Source organism: Schistocerca serialis, chromosome 8 (genome assembly GCF_023864345.2).
Source record: "Schistocerca serialis cubense isolate TAMUIC-IGC-003099 chromosome 8, iqSchSeri2.2, whole genome shotgun sequence".
Lineage (NCBI taxonomy): Eukaryota > Metazoa > Arthropoda > Insecta > Orthoptera > Acrididae > Schistocerca > Schistocerca serialis.
The window spans coordinates 556390451-556406297 of record NC_064645.1 but is presented as its reverse complement, the minus strand read 5'-3'; positions in this window follow the sequence as shown (position 1 = coordinate 556406297).

The window sequence follows — 15847 nt, the reverse complement described above, 5'->3', positions numbered from 1 at the left end:
AGGTTATTGTGCAGAAATGTCAACTAGATCATAGAATTTGTAACTATGACTACATGATACATTGTGTTCACTGTGTGTGAAATTTGAGAAAATTCCAATCTTGAGGAAGACATTTTTTGGGCCTTGAAATTTAACACTGTTTTGTCCTCTTCTAGCACAGAAAATGACATGTACAAATTGAAGGCTGACGACTGTTATCATCTAGGTATGCGGCAGGAGGATGAGAGAATTGGGCACAGCTGTCGACCAGGTATACATTACAGCCAAACTTAGATTGTGCCAATGACAGTACAGGAGAGAGTTTTTGGAAATGGCAATGGACATACTGCCAGAACATTGGGCCTGACCTTTTATGCAGATCGATATGGACTTTATGAGGAAGTGGCAGAGATTAGAATGGGAACTTTCTTTGACCCCTTTCCTCTAAACAATGTCGTCCGTGTTGACAGAAGGATAACACTAGAACTGCTGCTGTACCAAGGAAATGGTGCAGTTCTCTGTTGACAAACACTCAAACATCTAGAGATTACTAAAGCCACAGTGTTTAGTAGGTTCACAGATAATAATTTCTAGAAATGGATGAGAATTCTGTGGTGAATAAAAATTTTGTAATCCAGATTGCAGGAGGGGGCAAGTGCTCTGTCCTCATTTGTAGACCTCTATGTGCATGAATATTTTTGCTTGGTAAAAAAGGTGGTATTTATTTCTCATTGTTTATGTACAAAGTCAGCCAAAAATTGTAATTGTGTTACTGATCTTATATTTTGCTCAGAATGGAAATAGTTTTTCTGTTTTATAAAAGATAATTTTTTTATAGTCTCACTTTAATATATTTTGGCCTATGAACAATGTTGTTGCTGTTGGATGTAGACTCAATGTGTTATACTGGAGGCAGGGTAAATATTTACTATTTCTTTGAATTTATGTAAAACAAGCCAGTACAGACTGACCGTGTAAGCAGAAGCAGACAGGATACTGCCTGCAGATTTGTTGAAGGTATAAACCAAGAAGTTAATTCTGTGGAGATATATGCCTTTCATAGATTGAAGTTAATGGGCTTAAGTTATTGGGATCAATGGAAATTGTATCCATTTTATCAGGAATCACATCTTAACAATCTTCTGAAAAATGCTGCATAAACACACTGGGGAAATTAAGTTGCAGGGGTAATCTTTAAGAGAAAGACTATTTCTTAAAACATGGAAGAGGAAATCCGAGTATGTTGGTGGATGATCTTAAGTTTCTATTGAAAAATTATCACAATATGAGGAGTGGAAAAATTGAACAGTTCCTGCAACTATCAGAAATTTTATTTTTCTTGTGGCCATATAGCATCACACACACAAAACCCTGTGAATATTGGAATGAGTGTATGTACTGATACTATATAAACATATTTTCTATTTTTCAACCAAATCACAATGCTGTTTAAGTATTTCAAGACATGTCGTCCTGGTGCTCTACAGTTTTGCATATACCTCCACTGTTTTAGAAGTGACAGTAATAGTAAAAGGTTTGCCAGGCTGTGAAATCACATTTTAATGTTAAAACATTCTAATCAGTTACACTGAAATCGAGAAATAAAGGTATGAGATACTACCCAAAATTTTCAAGGATTTTGAATATTGCACCTAATGATCAGTAGTACAACTTCAAGCTGCTAGGTGCCTCTAGTTGTGTCTTTCTATTGCAGCATTGTGAGTGCATCGGTGCAAACGTTTATGCTGTATTCTACTGCAAGTGCGAAATATGTAACGGCTTACTTGAAGGCACACAGGGTCTACTTCAAGTTTTGTTTTAAGCTCCACAAAACCAGCTTAAACATAGTGCATGCAAAGGGAGACTTTTGGTGAGCAAGAAGTCAGAATGTTTGTGTGGGGGAATGGACATCGGGTGTACTGACGGGTCATAGAGTCCGGTGGGCCCAGGATTTCAGTGGTAAGACATGTGCCATCGTTAGTTTTGCTGACGAACTGACCTAGTGATGGCACATAGCTGTCCTCTGTCCCACCCACCATGGGCCATTTCATATGCATGCATTTGTTGCCGAAAAGGGGATTGCTTTAGTTTCTGTGGATGGCGACACCCAGTGAGATGCCACAGCTGCAGCAGTGTGGATGTAGGGACACCGTCTGCCCTGATAACTAGCTTGTGTGACCTGAATCTTTTCTTAATTAAACCTACTGCTGGTTCCCAAGCCTTGCTGAGACTACAGCCACAGTCCCCATTTATGAGATTGTCAGTGGTGCTATTTTGGTGGCCTCTCTAATGAGGTTGTCCCAATATTTTGACTTTTGCTGTAAAAACATGGTGCCTTGGTATTTCATCACAAGGCTCTCAAACAAGCAGTACTCTGTGACTGTAAACTTGGGATACTTTAGTCAAATGTGCTGTCAGTGTTCTTGGTATTGATCTTCAATAGTGCATGCAGTTTGTCCAATATATGCAGGATCTGTTGAAATAATTCCAGACATTTGTAATTTCATGCCAATAGTGTGTTGGAGCAAAATGTGGTTTGCATCCCTGCACATGTCTCTGTTTAATATATAACTGCCAGAAATTTCATCATTGTATGTGTGTTAGTTATTGTTCAGTGCTGTATTGGACAAAGCATTCTGTTGCACAGTTTGTGAAATTCAAGATGGCAGACTTGGAGGGACTTTGTGTCTTCATTAAATTTTGCATGAAACTCAAGAAAACCTTTACGGAGACACACCAAGTGATGCAGGAAGCATACAGTGATGAGTGTGTAAGCTGTACTTGGTGTTATGAATGGTTCACATGGTTTAAAAATGGCCAGACGGAAGTTAAAGATGACCCTCATTCATGATGCCCTTCGACATCTACCGATGACTCTCATGTCAGGAATGTCATTGAATTTGTGCATGACAATCGAAGACTGACTGTCCAAGAGATTGCAGAAGAATGTAACATTTCAGTTGGATCATGTCATGAAATCCTGACACAGCATCTTGGAATGCATTGTGTTTCCACCAAGTCCATCCCATGGCTCATGAGTCAAGACCAGAAAGGCCTTCTCCTCGCAATCTCTGAAGAGCTTTCGGATTGCACAAATGAGAATGAGATGTTTCTTAAGAGAATCATAACTGGTGATATGTGGGTCTGTGGTTATGTTGTTGAGACTGAGGATAAATCTTCACAATGAGTTGGGAAGGGTTCTCCAAGACCAAAAAAGCTCATCAGGTCAGCCATACTGACAGTTTTCTTAGACTTTGAAGGATTAGTTCATCATGAATTCTGTGCTACAGGGACAAACTGTTAACCGATGGTAGAATTGGGATGTGTTGCAACACCTGCAAGAAAATTTGAGAAGGAAACAGTTTGTAATTTGGTGAGACACTTACATGGCTCTTCTATCATGATAACACAACCACACATTCATTCCTGTTGGTGCATGACTATTGCACAAAAAACAACGTCACTGTGCTGCCTCATCCTCTTTACTCTGCAGAGGCAGAATTTGGCACGCTCCGTGAAGAGGCATACCAGGACTGCTTCTGAAAGTGGAAATGGCATGTGAAGTGGTGTATCAATTGTGGAGGAGGGTATTTAGGAGGAGATCATGCACAGTAAGTAAAAGGTAAATGCAGAAATGTTTTTGTGAATTTTTCGAACAGACCTAGGATCCTGCCATAGTGGCATGGAATCGTAATATATCTCAAACCGGTCATTTTTGACACTCCTCAATAACACCTGTATTTTATTGGACAGACAAAAGACGTTCTTACTTGTTGCTATTTCAGAATATGTCTGATTTTTTCCAGTAGCACGCTGCTGTACAGTATAAAGGCAGTGGCTGCTTCTTCCTCCATAACCTTGTCCATTTCTGCAGGCTGTACTGTAGTAGTGGGGCACAGAGAATGTGTAATCTGCCATTCTGAGCAACCATTTTTCCAGAACCCTATTCTGAGGTGTTCCATTGCCTAAGGGGTACACATTGCCTCTGATGTGGTGCATGACCTGTGTAGCATTTTGAGCACTCCATTCTTCAGCATAGGGTGGTGGTAGCTGTCTGTGTGCAAGTACAGATGAATGTGTGTTTTCTTCTGATACACGCAATGATCTAGAGTGCCATTTGCTTTTTTCTTGGCCATGGCATCCAGGAATGGTAGGCTTCCTTCTGGTATGGGCTCTGATGTTGGGATTAATGTTGAGGAAGTTGTGGAGTTTCTCTCTTCCATGGGGTCAGATGTGTGTCCCACATTCACTATTCACCAGGATGCATCTGTGAGAGTCAGTAGTGTCCATTCATCAGAAATTTGTCTTGGAAACCACAGGCCATTTCAAACACATCCTGACATCCACTTACTTTCTGTTTAATGGAGGGAGTTACAGTGGGCAGCCCACTCTCGCTTCTGCTTGAGAATCTGTATTTGGAGCATTCTGAGGAAGAAGCCCTGAAGTCATCCATGTGGAAACCCAATTGCATTTTCCATTATGTGGATGGCAATTCAATGAACTGCACATTAAACTGATTACAACAAAGTTCATTCTTCGTCTTTTGAATGCCAGCCAATAAGACCATGGGGTTAAGATAAGTACCAAACTGCTGACAGCTGTTTGAGAAAATCCAAGACCATAATGGCTTGTGAATCATTAGTGTGCAGTTATAGCTCTGAAATAGAACAGCAGTCTTTGCTATGTAAGATGCTACATTCTCTGCAACTCAAAAAAGCGCACCAAGTTTGCTGCAGCATCAGTTCAATGGTAATTATTTCTGTTTGACATTCATGAAATTGTCCATAAGGAGTTTCTTCAATGTAGTCAGATTGGGGGAAGTTGTTAGATGCAAGCAACCTGAGAATTGGAGGTAAAAGAAAAAGACTGGTTGCGTCATCATGACATTGTACCGGCACTCACCTCCCTCATTGTGAGGGGGGGGGGGGGGGGATAGCATGACTGCTGACCCTCACCCCAACCACTTGTCTGCTCTAGCCCCTTCCAATTTCTTCCTCATGCAGAATTTTGATTCCATAGATGAGGTTCAATCGGAATCAGAACTCATTTTGAACACTATTCAGCTGCCAGATTTCCAGCACTGCTTCCAACAACGGGAAAATCACGGGAAACATTGCAAAAAAGGGCAAGGGAACCACTTTGAAGATGATTGTGGAAATTAAGACATTAAAGGTAAGTTTCCTAATTTTTATGGAGATATTCATGGAAATTTTGGATAGCATACTTTTAACAAAATCGTAACCAGTATCTTGGCCACAAAGTTCAGAGATCTCAGAGAGGAGAAGGGTCATTTGTTCCACAGTATTATCATATTGTTTTGTATTCATATGGTTGTGTCCCATACCAGTTACAAATTATGGGACAGAATGCCTGACCAGTAGTTACCTTCAGGATCCAAAGTGTTTAGTACTGCCAATAGACACATTTAAAAGTAAAACTGATAGCAGTGGCACCATTAGTTTGTTCCTCAGTGGGAAGAGAATGATGGATTCAAGAAGGCTAAAAAGGAAGTTCAGAGCCCTCAGAACCTTAGGTGTGTGACACACACCAAAAGCTACATAGTGCTGTTACTTTTTACTTTCATATGTGTGTGTTGGCAGTACTAAACATTTTGCCTCCTGTAGATAAGTAACGGCCAGCAATTCTGCCTCATAATTTATTAGCTTCCTCAATTGAATTTTCTTTTGGTATTCTGATAAACACATGTCATCTGTTGACACTGCACTGGCTCTTTGATTATCCTGTATTGGTATTAGTAGTTTTTCCATTCACTTGTGAGAGTTTCTTACATTTTGATGAAAAATATTGAATGGTCTGTCCTACCTAATGTTTTATTCAAGCTCTGGTGTCTTGTTTTGCCAATATCTGCTTCAACCATAACTATATTTAATTTGTAACCCTGTTTTTTGGAAAAATATGTGGTGGAAAAGGCCTATTGGAAACAGCAGACTGGATGTGCCTGTCAATGAGCCATGCAAGTTTCTCCTTCTTAGTAGTAGTCTTGAGGCATTCAGGTGCAGGCTATGCTGCACAATTCAACAGAGACACCAGTGATACACAACCACAGCTGTGTGTAAATGGCCTGCTCTCATGAGTGAGTGAATCTGCAAGTTCTATATCAACACAAGCGATGTTGTTGTTGTTGTGGTCTTCAGTCCTGAGACTGGTTAGATGCAGCTCTCCATGCTACTCTATCCTGTGCAAGCTTCTTCATCTCCCAGTACCTACTGCAACCTACATCCTTCTGAATCTGCTTAGTGTATTCATCTCTTGGTCTCCCTCTACGATTTTTACCCTCCACGGTGCCCTCCAATGCTAAATTTGTGATCCCTTGATGCCTCAAAACATGTCCTACCAACCGATCCCTTCTTCTAGTCAAGTTATGCCACAAACTTCTCTTCTCCCCAATCCTATTCAATACCTCCTCATTAGTTACATGATCTACCCACCTTATCTTCAGCATTCTTCTGTAGCACCACATTTCGAAAGCTTCTATTCTCTTCTTGTCCAAACTAGTTATCGTCCATGTTTCACTTCCATACATGGCTACACTCCATACAAATACTTTCAGAAACGACTTCCTGACACTTAAATCTATACTCGATGTTAACAAATTTTTCTTCTTCAGAAACGCTTTCCTTGCCATTGCCAGTCTACATTTTATATCCTCTCTACTTCGACCATCATCAGTTATTTTACTCCCTAAATAGCAAAACTCCTTTACTACTTTAAGTGTCTCATTTCCTAATCTAATTCCCTCAGCATCACCCGACTTAATTTGACTACATTCCATTATCCGCGTTTTGCTTTTGTTGATGTTCATCTTATATCCTCCTTTCAAGACACTGTCCATTCCGTTCAACTGCTCTTCAACGTCCTTTGCTGTCTCTGACAGAATTACAATGTCATCGGCGAACCTCAAAGTTTTTACTTCTTGTCCATGAATTTTAATACCTACTCCAAATTTTTCTTTTGTTTCCTTTACTGCTTGCTCAATATACAGATTGAATAACATCGGGGAGGGGCTACAACCCTGTCTCACTCCTTTCCCAACCACTGCTTCCCTTTCATGCCCCTCGACTCTTATAACTGCCATCTGGTTTCTGTACAAATTGTAAATAGCCTTTTGCTCCCTTATTTTACCCCTGCCACCTTCAGGATTTGAAAGAGAGTATTCCAGTTAACATTGTCAAAAGCTTTCTCTAAGTCTACAAATGCTAGAAATGTAGGTTTGCCTTTTCTTAATCTTTCTTCTAAGATAAGTCGTAAGGTCAGTATTGCCTCACGTGTTCCAACATTTCCACGGATTCCAAACTGATCTTACCCGAGGTCGGCTTCAACCAGTTTTTCCATTCGTCTGTAAAGAATTCGTGTTAGTATTTTGCAGCTGTGACTTATTAAACTGATAGTTCGGTAATTTTCACATCTGTCAACACCTGCTTTCTTTGGGTATGGAATTATTATATTCTTCTTGAAGTCTGAGGGTATTTCGCCTGTCTCATACATCGTGCTCACCAGATGGTAGAGTTCTGTCATGACTGGCTCTCCCGAGGCCATCAGTAGTTCTAATGGAATGTTGTCTACTCCCTTGTTTCGACTCAGGTCTTTCAGTGCTCTGTCAGACTCTTCACGCAGTATCTTATCTCCCATTTCGTCTTCATCTATATCCTCTTCCATTTCCATAATATTTTCCTCAAGTACATCGCCCTTGTATAAACCCTCTACCCTCTATATACTCCTTCCACCTTTCTGCCTTCCCTTCTTTGCTTAGAACTGGGTTGCCATCTGAGGTCTTGATATTCATACAAGTGATTCTCTTCTCTCCAAAGGTCTCTTTAATTTTTCTGTAGGCAGTATCTATCTTACCCCTAGTGAGACAAGCCTCTACATCCTTACATTTGTCCTCTAGCCATCCCTGCTTAGCCATTTTGCACTTCCTGTCGATGTCATTTTTGAGACGTTTGTATTCCTTTTTGCCTGCTTCATTTACTGCTTTTTTATATTTTCTCCTTTCATCAATTAAATTCAATATTTCTTCTGTTACCCAAGGATTTCTATTAGCCCTCGTCTTTTTACCTACTTGATCCTCTGCTGCCTTCACTACTTCATCCCTCAGAGCTACCCATTCTTCTTCTACTGTATTTCTTTCCCCCATTCCTGTCAATCGTTCCCTTATGCTCTCCCTGAAACTCTCTACAACCTTGGGTTCTTTCAGTTTATCCAGGTCCCATCTCCTTAAATTCCCACCTTTTTGCAGTTTCTTCAGTTTTAATTTGCAGTTCATAACCAATAGATTGTGGTCAGAATCCACATCTGCCCCAGGAAATGTCTTACAATTTAAAACCTGGTTCCTAAATCTCTGTCTTACCATTATATAATGTATCTGATACCTTTTAGTATCTCCAGGATTCTTCCAGGTATACAACCTTCTTATACGATTCTTGAACCAAGTGTTAGCTATGATTAAGTTATGCTCTGTGCAAAATTCTACAAGGCGGCTTCCTCTTTCATTCCTTCCCCCCAATCCATACTCACCTACTATGTTTCCTTCCCTCCCTTTTCCTACTGACGAATTCCAGTCACCCATGACTATTAAATTTTCGTCTCCCTTCACTACCTGAATAATTTCTTTTATCTCGTCATACATTTCATCTATTTCTTCATCATCGGCAGAGCTAGTTGGCATATAAACTTGTACTACTGTAGTAGGCATGGGCTTTGTGTCTATCTTGGCCACAATAATGCGTTCACTATGCTGTTTGTAGTAGCTAACCCACACTCCTATTTTTTTATTCATTATTAAACCTACTCCTGCATTACCCCTATTTGATTTTGTATTTATAACCCTGTAATCACCTGACCAAAAGTCTTGTTCCTCCTGCCATCGAACTTCACTAATTCCCACTATATCTAACTTTAACCTATCCATTTCCCTTTTTAAATTTTCTAACCTACCTGCCCGATTAAGGGATCTGACATTCCACGCTCCGATCCGTAGAACGCCAGTTTTCTTTCTCCTGATAACGACGTCCTCCTGAGTAGTCCCCGCCCGGAGATCCGAATGGAGGACTATTTTACCTCCGGAATATTTTACCCAAGAGGACGCCATCATCATTTAATCATACAGTAAAGCTGCATGTCCTCGGGAGAAATTACGGCTGTAGTTTCCCCTTGCTTTCAGCCGTTCGCAGTACCAGCACAGCAAGGCCGTTTTGGTTAATGTTACAAGGTCAGATCAGTCAATCATCCAGACTGTTGCCCCTGCAACTACTGAAAAGGCTGCTGCCCCTCTTCAGGAACCACATGTTTGTCTGGCCTCTCAACAGATACCCCTCCGTTGTGGTTGCACCTACGGTACGGCCATCTGTATCGCTGAGGCACGCAAGCCTCCCCACCAACGGCAAGGTCTATGGTTCATGGGGGGACACAAGCGATGGATTTAATTATTAATTATGAGGAATAGGTTGCAACATTACAGTTCTAACCAGGTCATAGGTTCCACAAATCTATTAATTATTTTATAGGTTCCACTTAGACCCTGAAGTATGCTGAAACCTGTGAAGCAAGAAAGCAGAATACTAAATGTGTATGAATGCCAAGTTGGGGACTCATTATACAAAGGAAGTGTCTGGCTGACCACAGATACAGGGGCGTCAAAAGTACTGAATGTACTGTGGCAGCACATTTCACAAAAGGTATCTCATTTATTTTTGATAATAGCTGACCACAATTTTGCAATGGTGCTTTTGTCTCTCACAGGAAAATACTTCCACAAGTAACTAGAGCTCTATCTCTTCTATTCTTGATAGATGACCACAAGCAGCGACGCACAAACTGAATGTGTAATTTCTGTGCTTCACTTTGCTACAACATTACATCTGCATAATACTACTGGAATCAAGAATGAACAATGCATCTGGAAGATAACAGTGTTTCATAGCTTCCATTTTGAAACAGCGGCACTGCTTGTGCAGTAGAGCACTTCTATAGGAACACTGGGTGGAATGGCAAACTTGATGCAAATACCGTGGACAGCATTGTATGCCTTGATAATCACAATTACAAGAGCACAAAATTAGAACATTACCAGAAAAAAATGCTAAAACCCAGAACATCAAAAGTATAAAAGAGATGACACACTTCCTAGTTGAAGTCATTTGTTAAAATTGATTGTTCGGTAACCCCCTCCCCTCCCCCAGCCTCACAATCTATTTAAAACCTGGAGCACCAGCAGTGTTGGGGAAGTGGTGTTTCACCAACTCCTGTTTCACGATTTCTTGATGTTGACACTTCAATGGTTGTGGCTGGCATCAGCTGTTTGGGCTGCTGTTGTCGGAAGTCGGGCGTGTGCGGACTGGTGGAAGGATCTGATTGCAATGAGAATGTTATCTGGTAGTCATATTTATCTCACCTGTTTGCGCGAGTGCTTGGTTTAAGGCCCTCCATGCAGACCACTTCCTCCTGATCATTGTGTTGTATATCTTGAATGTGTGAGGGGCACATTGCACAACTGGAAATGTACCCGTATTAGATGGTGTAAGTGGCGGATATATTGAGTCATTATGAAGCCAACCATGGGAAGAATTGAATGAGGCCTTATGTATAAAAATGGGCCTCTTCCCGTGTAGCTTGGGTAGTGTCACAGGGAGAGGTGCCCTAGTTTCTCATAGGGTCTTTAATCACTCCAGGCCACACCACCTGCCTCATTATCAGTCGAACTTTTGTAGTCCGTATGGAAGGGGGCGAGTGGGTCTGCTCCTGAAATCTGACAAAGAGGCCGAATGCAAGGAAGTGAGTAGGAGCAGGTGAGGTAAAGCTTTCAGTACTGCAAGTAAAGTAAAAGTGGTTTTACTATAGTATAAACATACGCAAAGATATTACATAACTTTAGGTGATGAGCACGTAGGTGTGCAGCCAAAGTTCAGATAAAGTCTCAATAGCAAGCTAAGCTAAATCGATTGTTCTCAGCTGTCTGGTCTTCATGAACTGGGGCGAAAGTTGAGCGTCGCTCATAGAGCTGCACAGCATTGGCTAGAGCGCACTGTCGTCGGTGAAGATCTTCTGCTCTCATAGTGCCAACCTACGCTGTGCCATTGGAACTATCGATACCACATCCAAACTCCCTGAAACGGCACATCATCGTGGAATAGGACTTCCGACGGTTGGTGGAGGGTTCAAGGGGTGGGGCAATTGAGAGGGCGGACAGCAGAACTGCTGGGTCATGCTGCCCACCCACATCCCCGAATTGCTCACAAGGGGGCGAGGAAAACGCCCTGTTGAAAACTTGCCCAGGACGCGATGCCACTGGATATGCTCAGATGACGAGGCAGAGCAACGACCTCCATGGGCGATGGTGATGTGATGGCAGCCTCAGCGTCCATCAGTTGTGGCAGCCTCAGCGTCCATCAGTTGCGGCACCGTGGGGGAACACAGCAGTGACGGTGGTGGCCAGATCTGGGGCATGGCGGCAGTGAGAGGCGCCCGTGCAGCACAGGAAACCGGACTGGTGGCGGCAGCAGGAGCTTCCACGGCGGAGGCACCATTGGTGGAGTCGTGGGCTGAGGTGGCGGAAGCCGTGAGGCATCCAATTCTGCCGGAAAAGAACCAGTGGCAGAAAACCGAGGACGGCACAAATGGATCTAGTTCCGGTGTTGCTTGACAGTGCTGGAGGGACCAGAAATTGAAAACAAGGCGCGGCCAAGCTGGCGAAGAATGTGCCCCTGCTCCCAGTGCTGCCTGCCAGAGAAAACTCGATAGAACACCAAAGTATGTGGCGCCAAGCCAGAACGAGCGTCAAAGGGTAACCGCAGCCGTGATCTCCGAGCTGATAGTCCATGCTGCTGCAAACGTCGTCAAACTGTTCTTGCAGATTGTTGTTGTCTTGCGAACGTCCCCATCTGTTGACTCAGGGATCCAGACGTGGCTGCACGATCCGTTACAGCCATGTGGATAAGATGCCTGTCATCTCGACTGCTAGTGCTACGAGGCCGTTGGGATCAGCGGGAGCACACAGCACACAGCGGCGAGTGCAATAGCTGCAGGAGTGACTGATGGGCGCGGCCATGTAGCAATTCTTCAGGGGAACAGGTGGCGCATGGTTGGGAGCGAGCAAGGAAAGTTCATAGCGTGCACTCACGAGAGTGTGGGGTGCACAACTTCTTCATCTGCGACTAAAACGTACGCACAAAGTGTTCAGCCTCGCCCTTCGACTGAGTGTGGAATGGGGCTGAGGTCAGATGGTGAATGCCTTTAGCAGTACAGAATGCTACAAACTCGGAGGACCCAAATTGGGGGCCATTGTCGGAGACAATAACTTCAGGAACCCTCAATGCAAAAACTAGACGTCAAAGTCCTAATAGTACTGGCAGATGTAGCAAAAGACATAGGGACAACAAAAGGAACCGTCGATCAATGGAAATGTGTCGGTTGTTCGGGTAATCACATCTTTGCTACACTAGGTCGATTGTCGTCTCCACAAACGCCGTCATCGAGGTGAGTAGCGGCTCGAAACGTGCAGTGCGCCACGGATGCAGCCTGGTGGGAGCAGTATTATGCTATGGAAGACATTCTCCTGCACTTGCATGGGGCCTGTGGTAGTAATCGAAGACACGTTGCCAGCAGATAACCACCTGTATCCCTTCATGCTTGATGTCTTCCCCGACGGCTATGTCATCTTTCAGCAGTATAGCTGTCCGATCTCCGAGCCAGAACCGTGCTACAGTGGTTTGAGTAGCATTATAGGAAACTCACATGGATCCCTCGGCTTCCAAATTCGCTTGAAGTAAATCCTGTGGAACCCATCTGGCTCGCTATCGGGCGCCGTCACCGCAAGTCAGCGGCCCTTTATTTCCGGAAATTACATGACCTGTGCGTAGGCATCTAATGCCGCATACCTCCACAAACCTATCAACAAACTGTAGGATCCCTGATACGCGGAATCAGTGATTTATTTCGTTACAAAGACGGACAAAGAAGCTATTACAATGTTTTGGGTCATCAGTGTAAGTCTTTGCGTTCTATGGCGTCACAACATCGACACGAAGGGATCGATTTCAATGCCTATTTCTTATTTATTTTCTAACTTAATCAGAATTGTCGTGGCATGTGTTGAATGAAAGTTTGTTCAATCGTGTAAAGGTAATCTGCTAAACAGCGTGCAACAAAAATGTACGCCACAAATTGCAGGACACGTTCCTCATACGTAGACGAAGAAATTATGCTATAGAACCATGGGTATGGAAACGTTTCGTTTCCATTTTACATCTCATTTTCTCCAAGACATTCATCATGGGAAACACACAAGAAAAACGCTCCAGGATACCACATACAAATCCTTCGCGCAGGAAATGTTCAGTATGTCTTCGTGAGCAATGATACGTGCATCAACCCGCCATTGTAGTGAATCTCGTATGCGTTGATGTACTCCTGGATTATTGCGTATGGTTTCGCAGTCTTCCATAATACGGGCACGGGGACTCGGAACATCTTATACTGGGGTTACATACACAAGAGCTTACAAGTACCAGGATTAAGCGCCCAATGTTCCCCTAGTCGACGATCGGTGGCTGCAAATGTATTCCTGTCGGGGCACCTTCAGCCTAGAAACCTCCCCTGGTACAAATGTTGAGCGTGAGCGCCTTTGCTATCAGTAATCCATACAACAAATGGGCGTCTGTCATCTCTGTATTTGTGTACACACCATTGTACTAGCCAAGTCTGTCATTAGTTCCACGTTATAGCCAGTGTGCTTGCAACGTTCGCACTGATCGCTGGAACAGTTGATATTACTTGTAAACAAGCAATGACGAACGCCGCATTGTAATAGGTACATGTAAAACGAAACAATGGCGGTGTAAGAGGACATGTTCCCCATGTTTCTAACGTTCTTTTCTTGCGTGTTTCCCATGAGTGATGAGTTGGAGAAAATGAGTTGTGACATGGAAACAAAGCGTTTTCAGATCCATGTTCCTATAACATAATTTCTTCGTCTATGTGTGAGGAATGCGTTCTGCAATTTGTGCCGCGCATTTTTGGTACACCCTATATAAAGTAAACAGTTTCCCGGCGGCAACACGCTGCCTAATCAATATGTGGTACATAATCTGATGTCATACCACAATGTAGATCTCAAAAATCTTTAAAACGAATTCTACGAGGACATATGTTTATCTCTTATGGTTCATCCACAATCACAATTTTTGTGATGTCCTTCGGAGTAGCTGCACTAGTTGGAATCAAAACATAAAAATTATTCTGGGTGAACCGTAAAAGCTAAGCATATGCTGTCGTGGACTTTTGTGTAAACCTTTCTGATATTTACATGTCCTACTTTCCAATTTGACGTAGCTCTTATCGTCTGCGTAACGTGCATTGCCAACAAAGATTTTTCTGCCTAGATTCACCATTGTCGACTATTATCAATGCTTCGTACTGATTTAATTGTTTTTAAGTTTCCTGTATTCTTTCTCATGGGTCAAGCTATCTACTTCCCAGACTTCATCAAATTCGATTCAGTAGTTCTGCCGTGAGAAGGTAACAGGCAGACATGTCGTGAAAATGTGATAGAGACAGAGTTACTTTCACATTTTTAACATTGGTAACTTATGCGCTAGTCAATGTGCCTTTCATCAAGACGTGAAGTGCTATACTATGACTGAAATACGCTCGTTCCTGATAAAAACAGCAAACAGAGCCCAAGCTACCATTTGCCAACAAGAGGAACGTCAAGGCGCATAGAGCAACAAATATACTGACTGTAAGTAGCCTGACGATGATGGAAGCTTCGAATAAAACAGTAGCTTCAAATGAAGCTGCTTATAGCAGCAACTCGTGGTAGTACCACACTGAAGCTCCAAAGAAGCTGGTATAAGCATGCGTATTCAAATATAGAGATATGGAGATAGGCAGAGTACGGTGCTGCGGTCGGCAATGCCTCTATAAGACAAGTGCCCAGCGCAGTTGTTAGATCGGTTACTGCTGCTGCAATGGCATCTTATCAAGAGTTACGTGAGTTTGAACGTGATGTTACAGCCGGCGCCCGAGCGATGGGACACAGCATCTCCGAGGTAGCGATGAAGTGGGGATTTTCCCGTACGACCCTTTCACGAGTGTAGCGTGAATATTTGGAATCCGGTAAAACATCAGATCTCCGACATCGCTCCGGCCGGAAAAATATCCTGCAAGAACGTGACCAACGACGACTGAAGAGAATCGTTCAACGTAGCAGAAGTTCGGCCCTTCCTCAAATTGCTGCATATTTCAAGGCTGGGCCATCAACAAGAGTCAGCGTGCGAACCGTTCAACGAAACATCATAGATTTGGGTTTTCGGAACCGAAGGCCAATTCGTCTACCCTTGACGACTGCACGACACAAAGCTTTACGCCTCTTCTGGGCCCGTCAACACCGTCATTGGACTGTTGATGACTGGAAACATGTTCCCTGGTCGGACGAGTCTCGTTTCAAATTGTATCAAGCAGATGGACGTGTACGGCTATGGGGACAACCTCATGAATCCAGGGTCCCTGCATGTCAGCAAGGGACCGTTCAAACTGGTGGAGGCTCTGTAATGATGTGGAGCGTGTGCAGTTGGAGTGATATGGGACCCCTGATGAGTCTAGATACGACTCTGTCAGGTGACACGTACGGAAGCATCCCGTCTGATAACCTGCATCCATTCACGTTCATTGTACATTCCGACGGACTTGAGTAATTCCAGCAGGACAATGCGACACCCTAGACGTCCAGAAATGCTACAGCGTGGCTCTACGAACACTCTTCTGAGTCTAAACACTTCCGCCGGCCAACAAACTCCACATACACGAACATTATTGAGCATATCTGGGCTGCCTTACAACGTGCTGTTAAGAA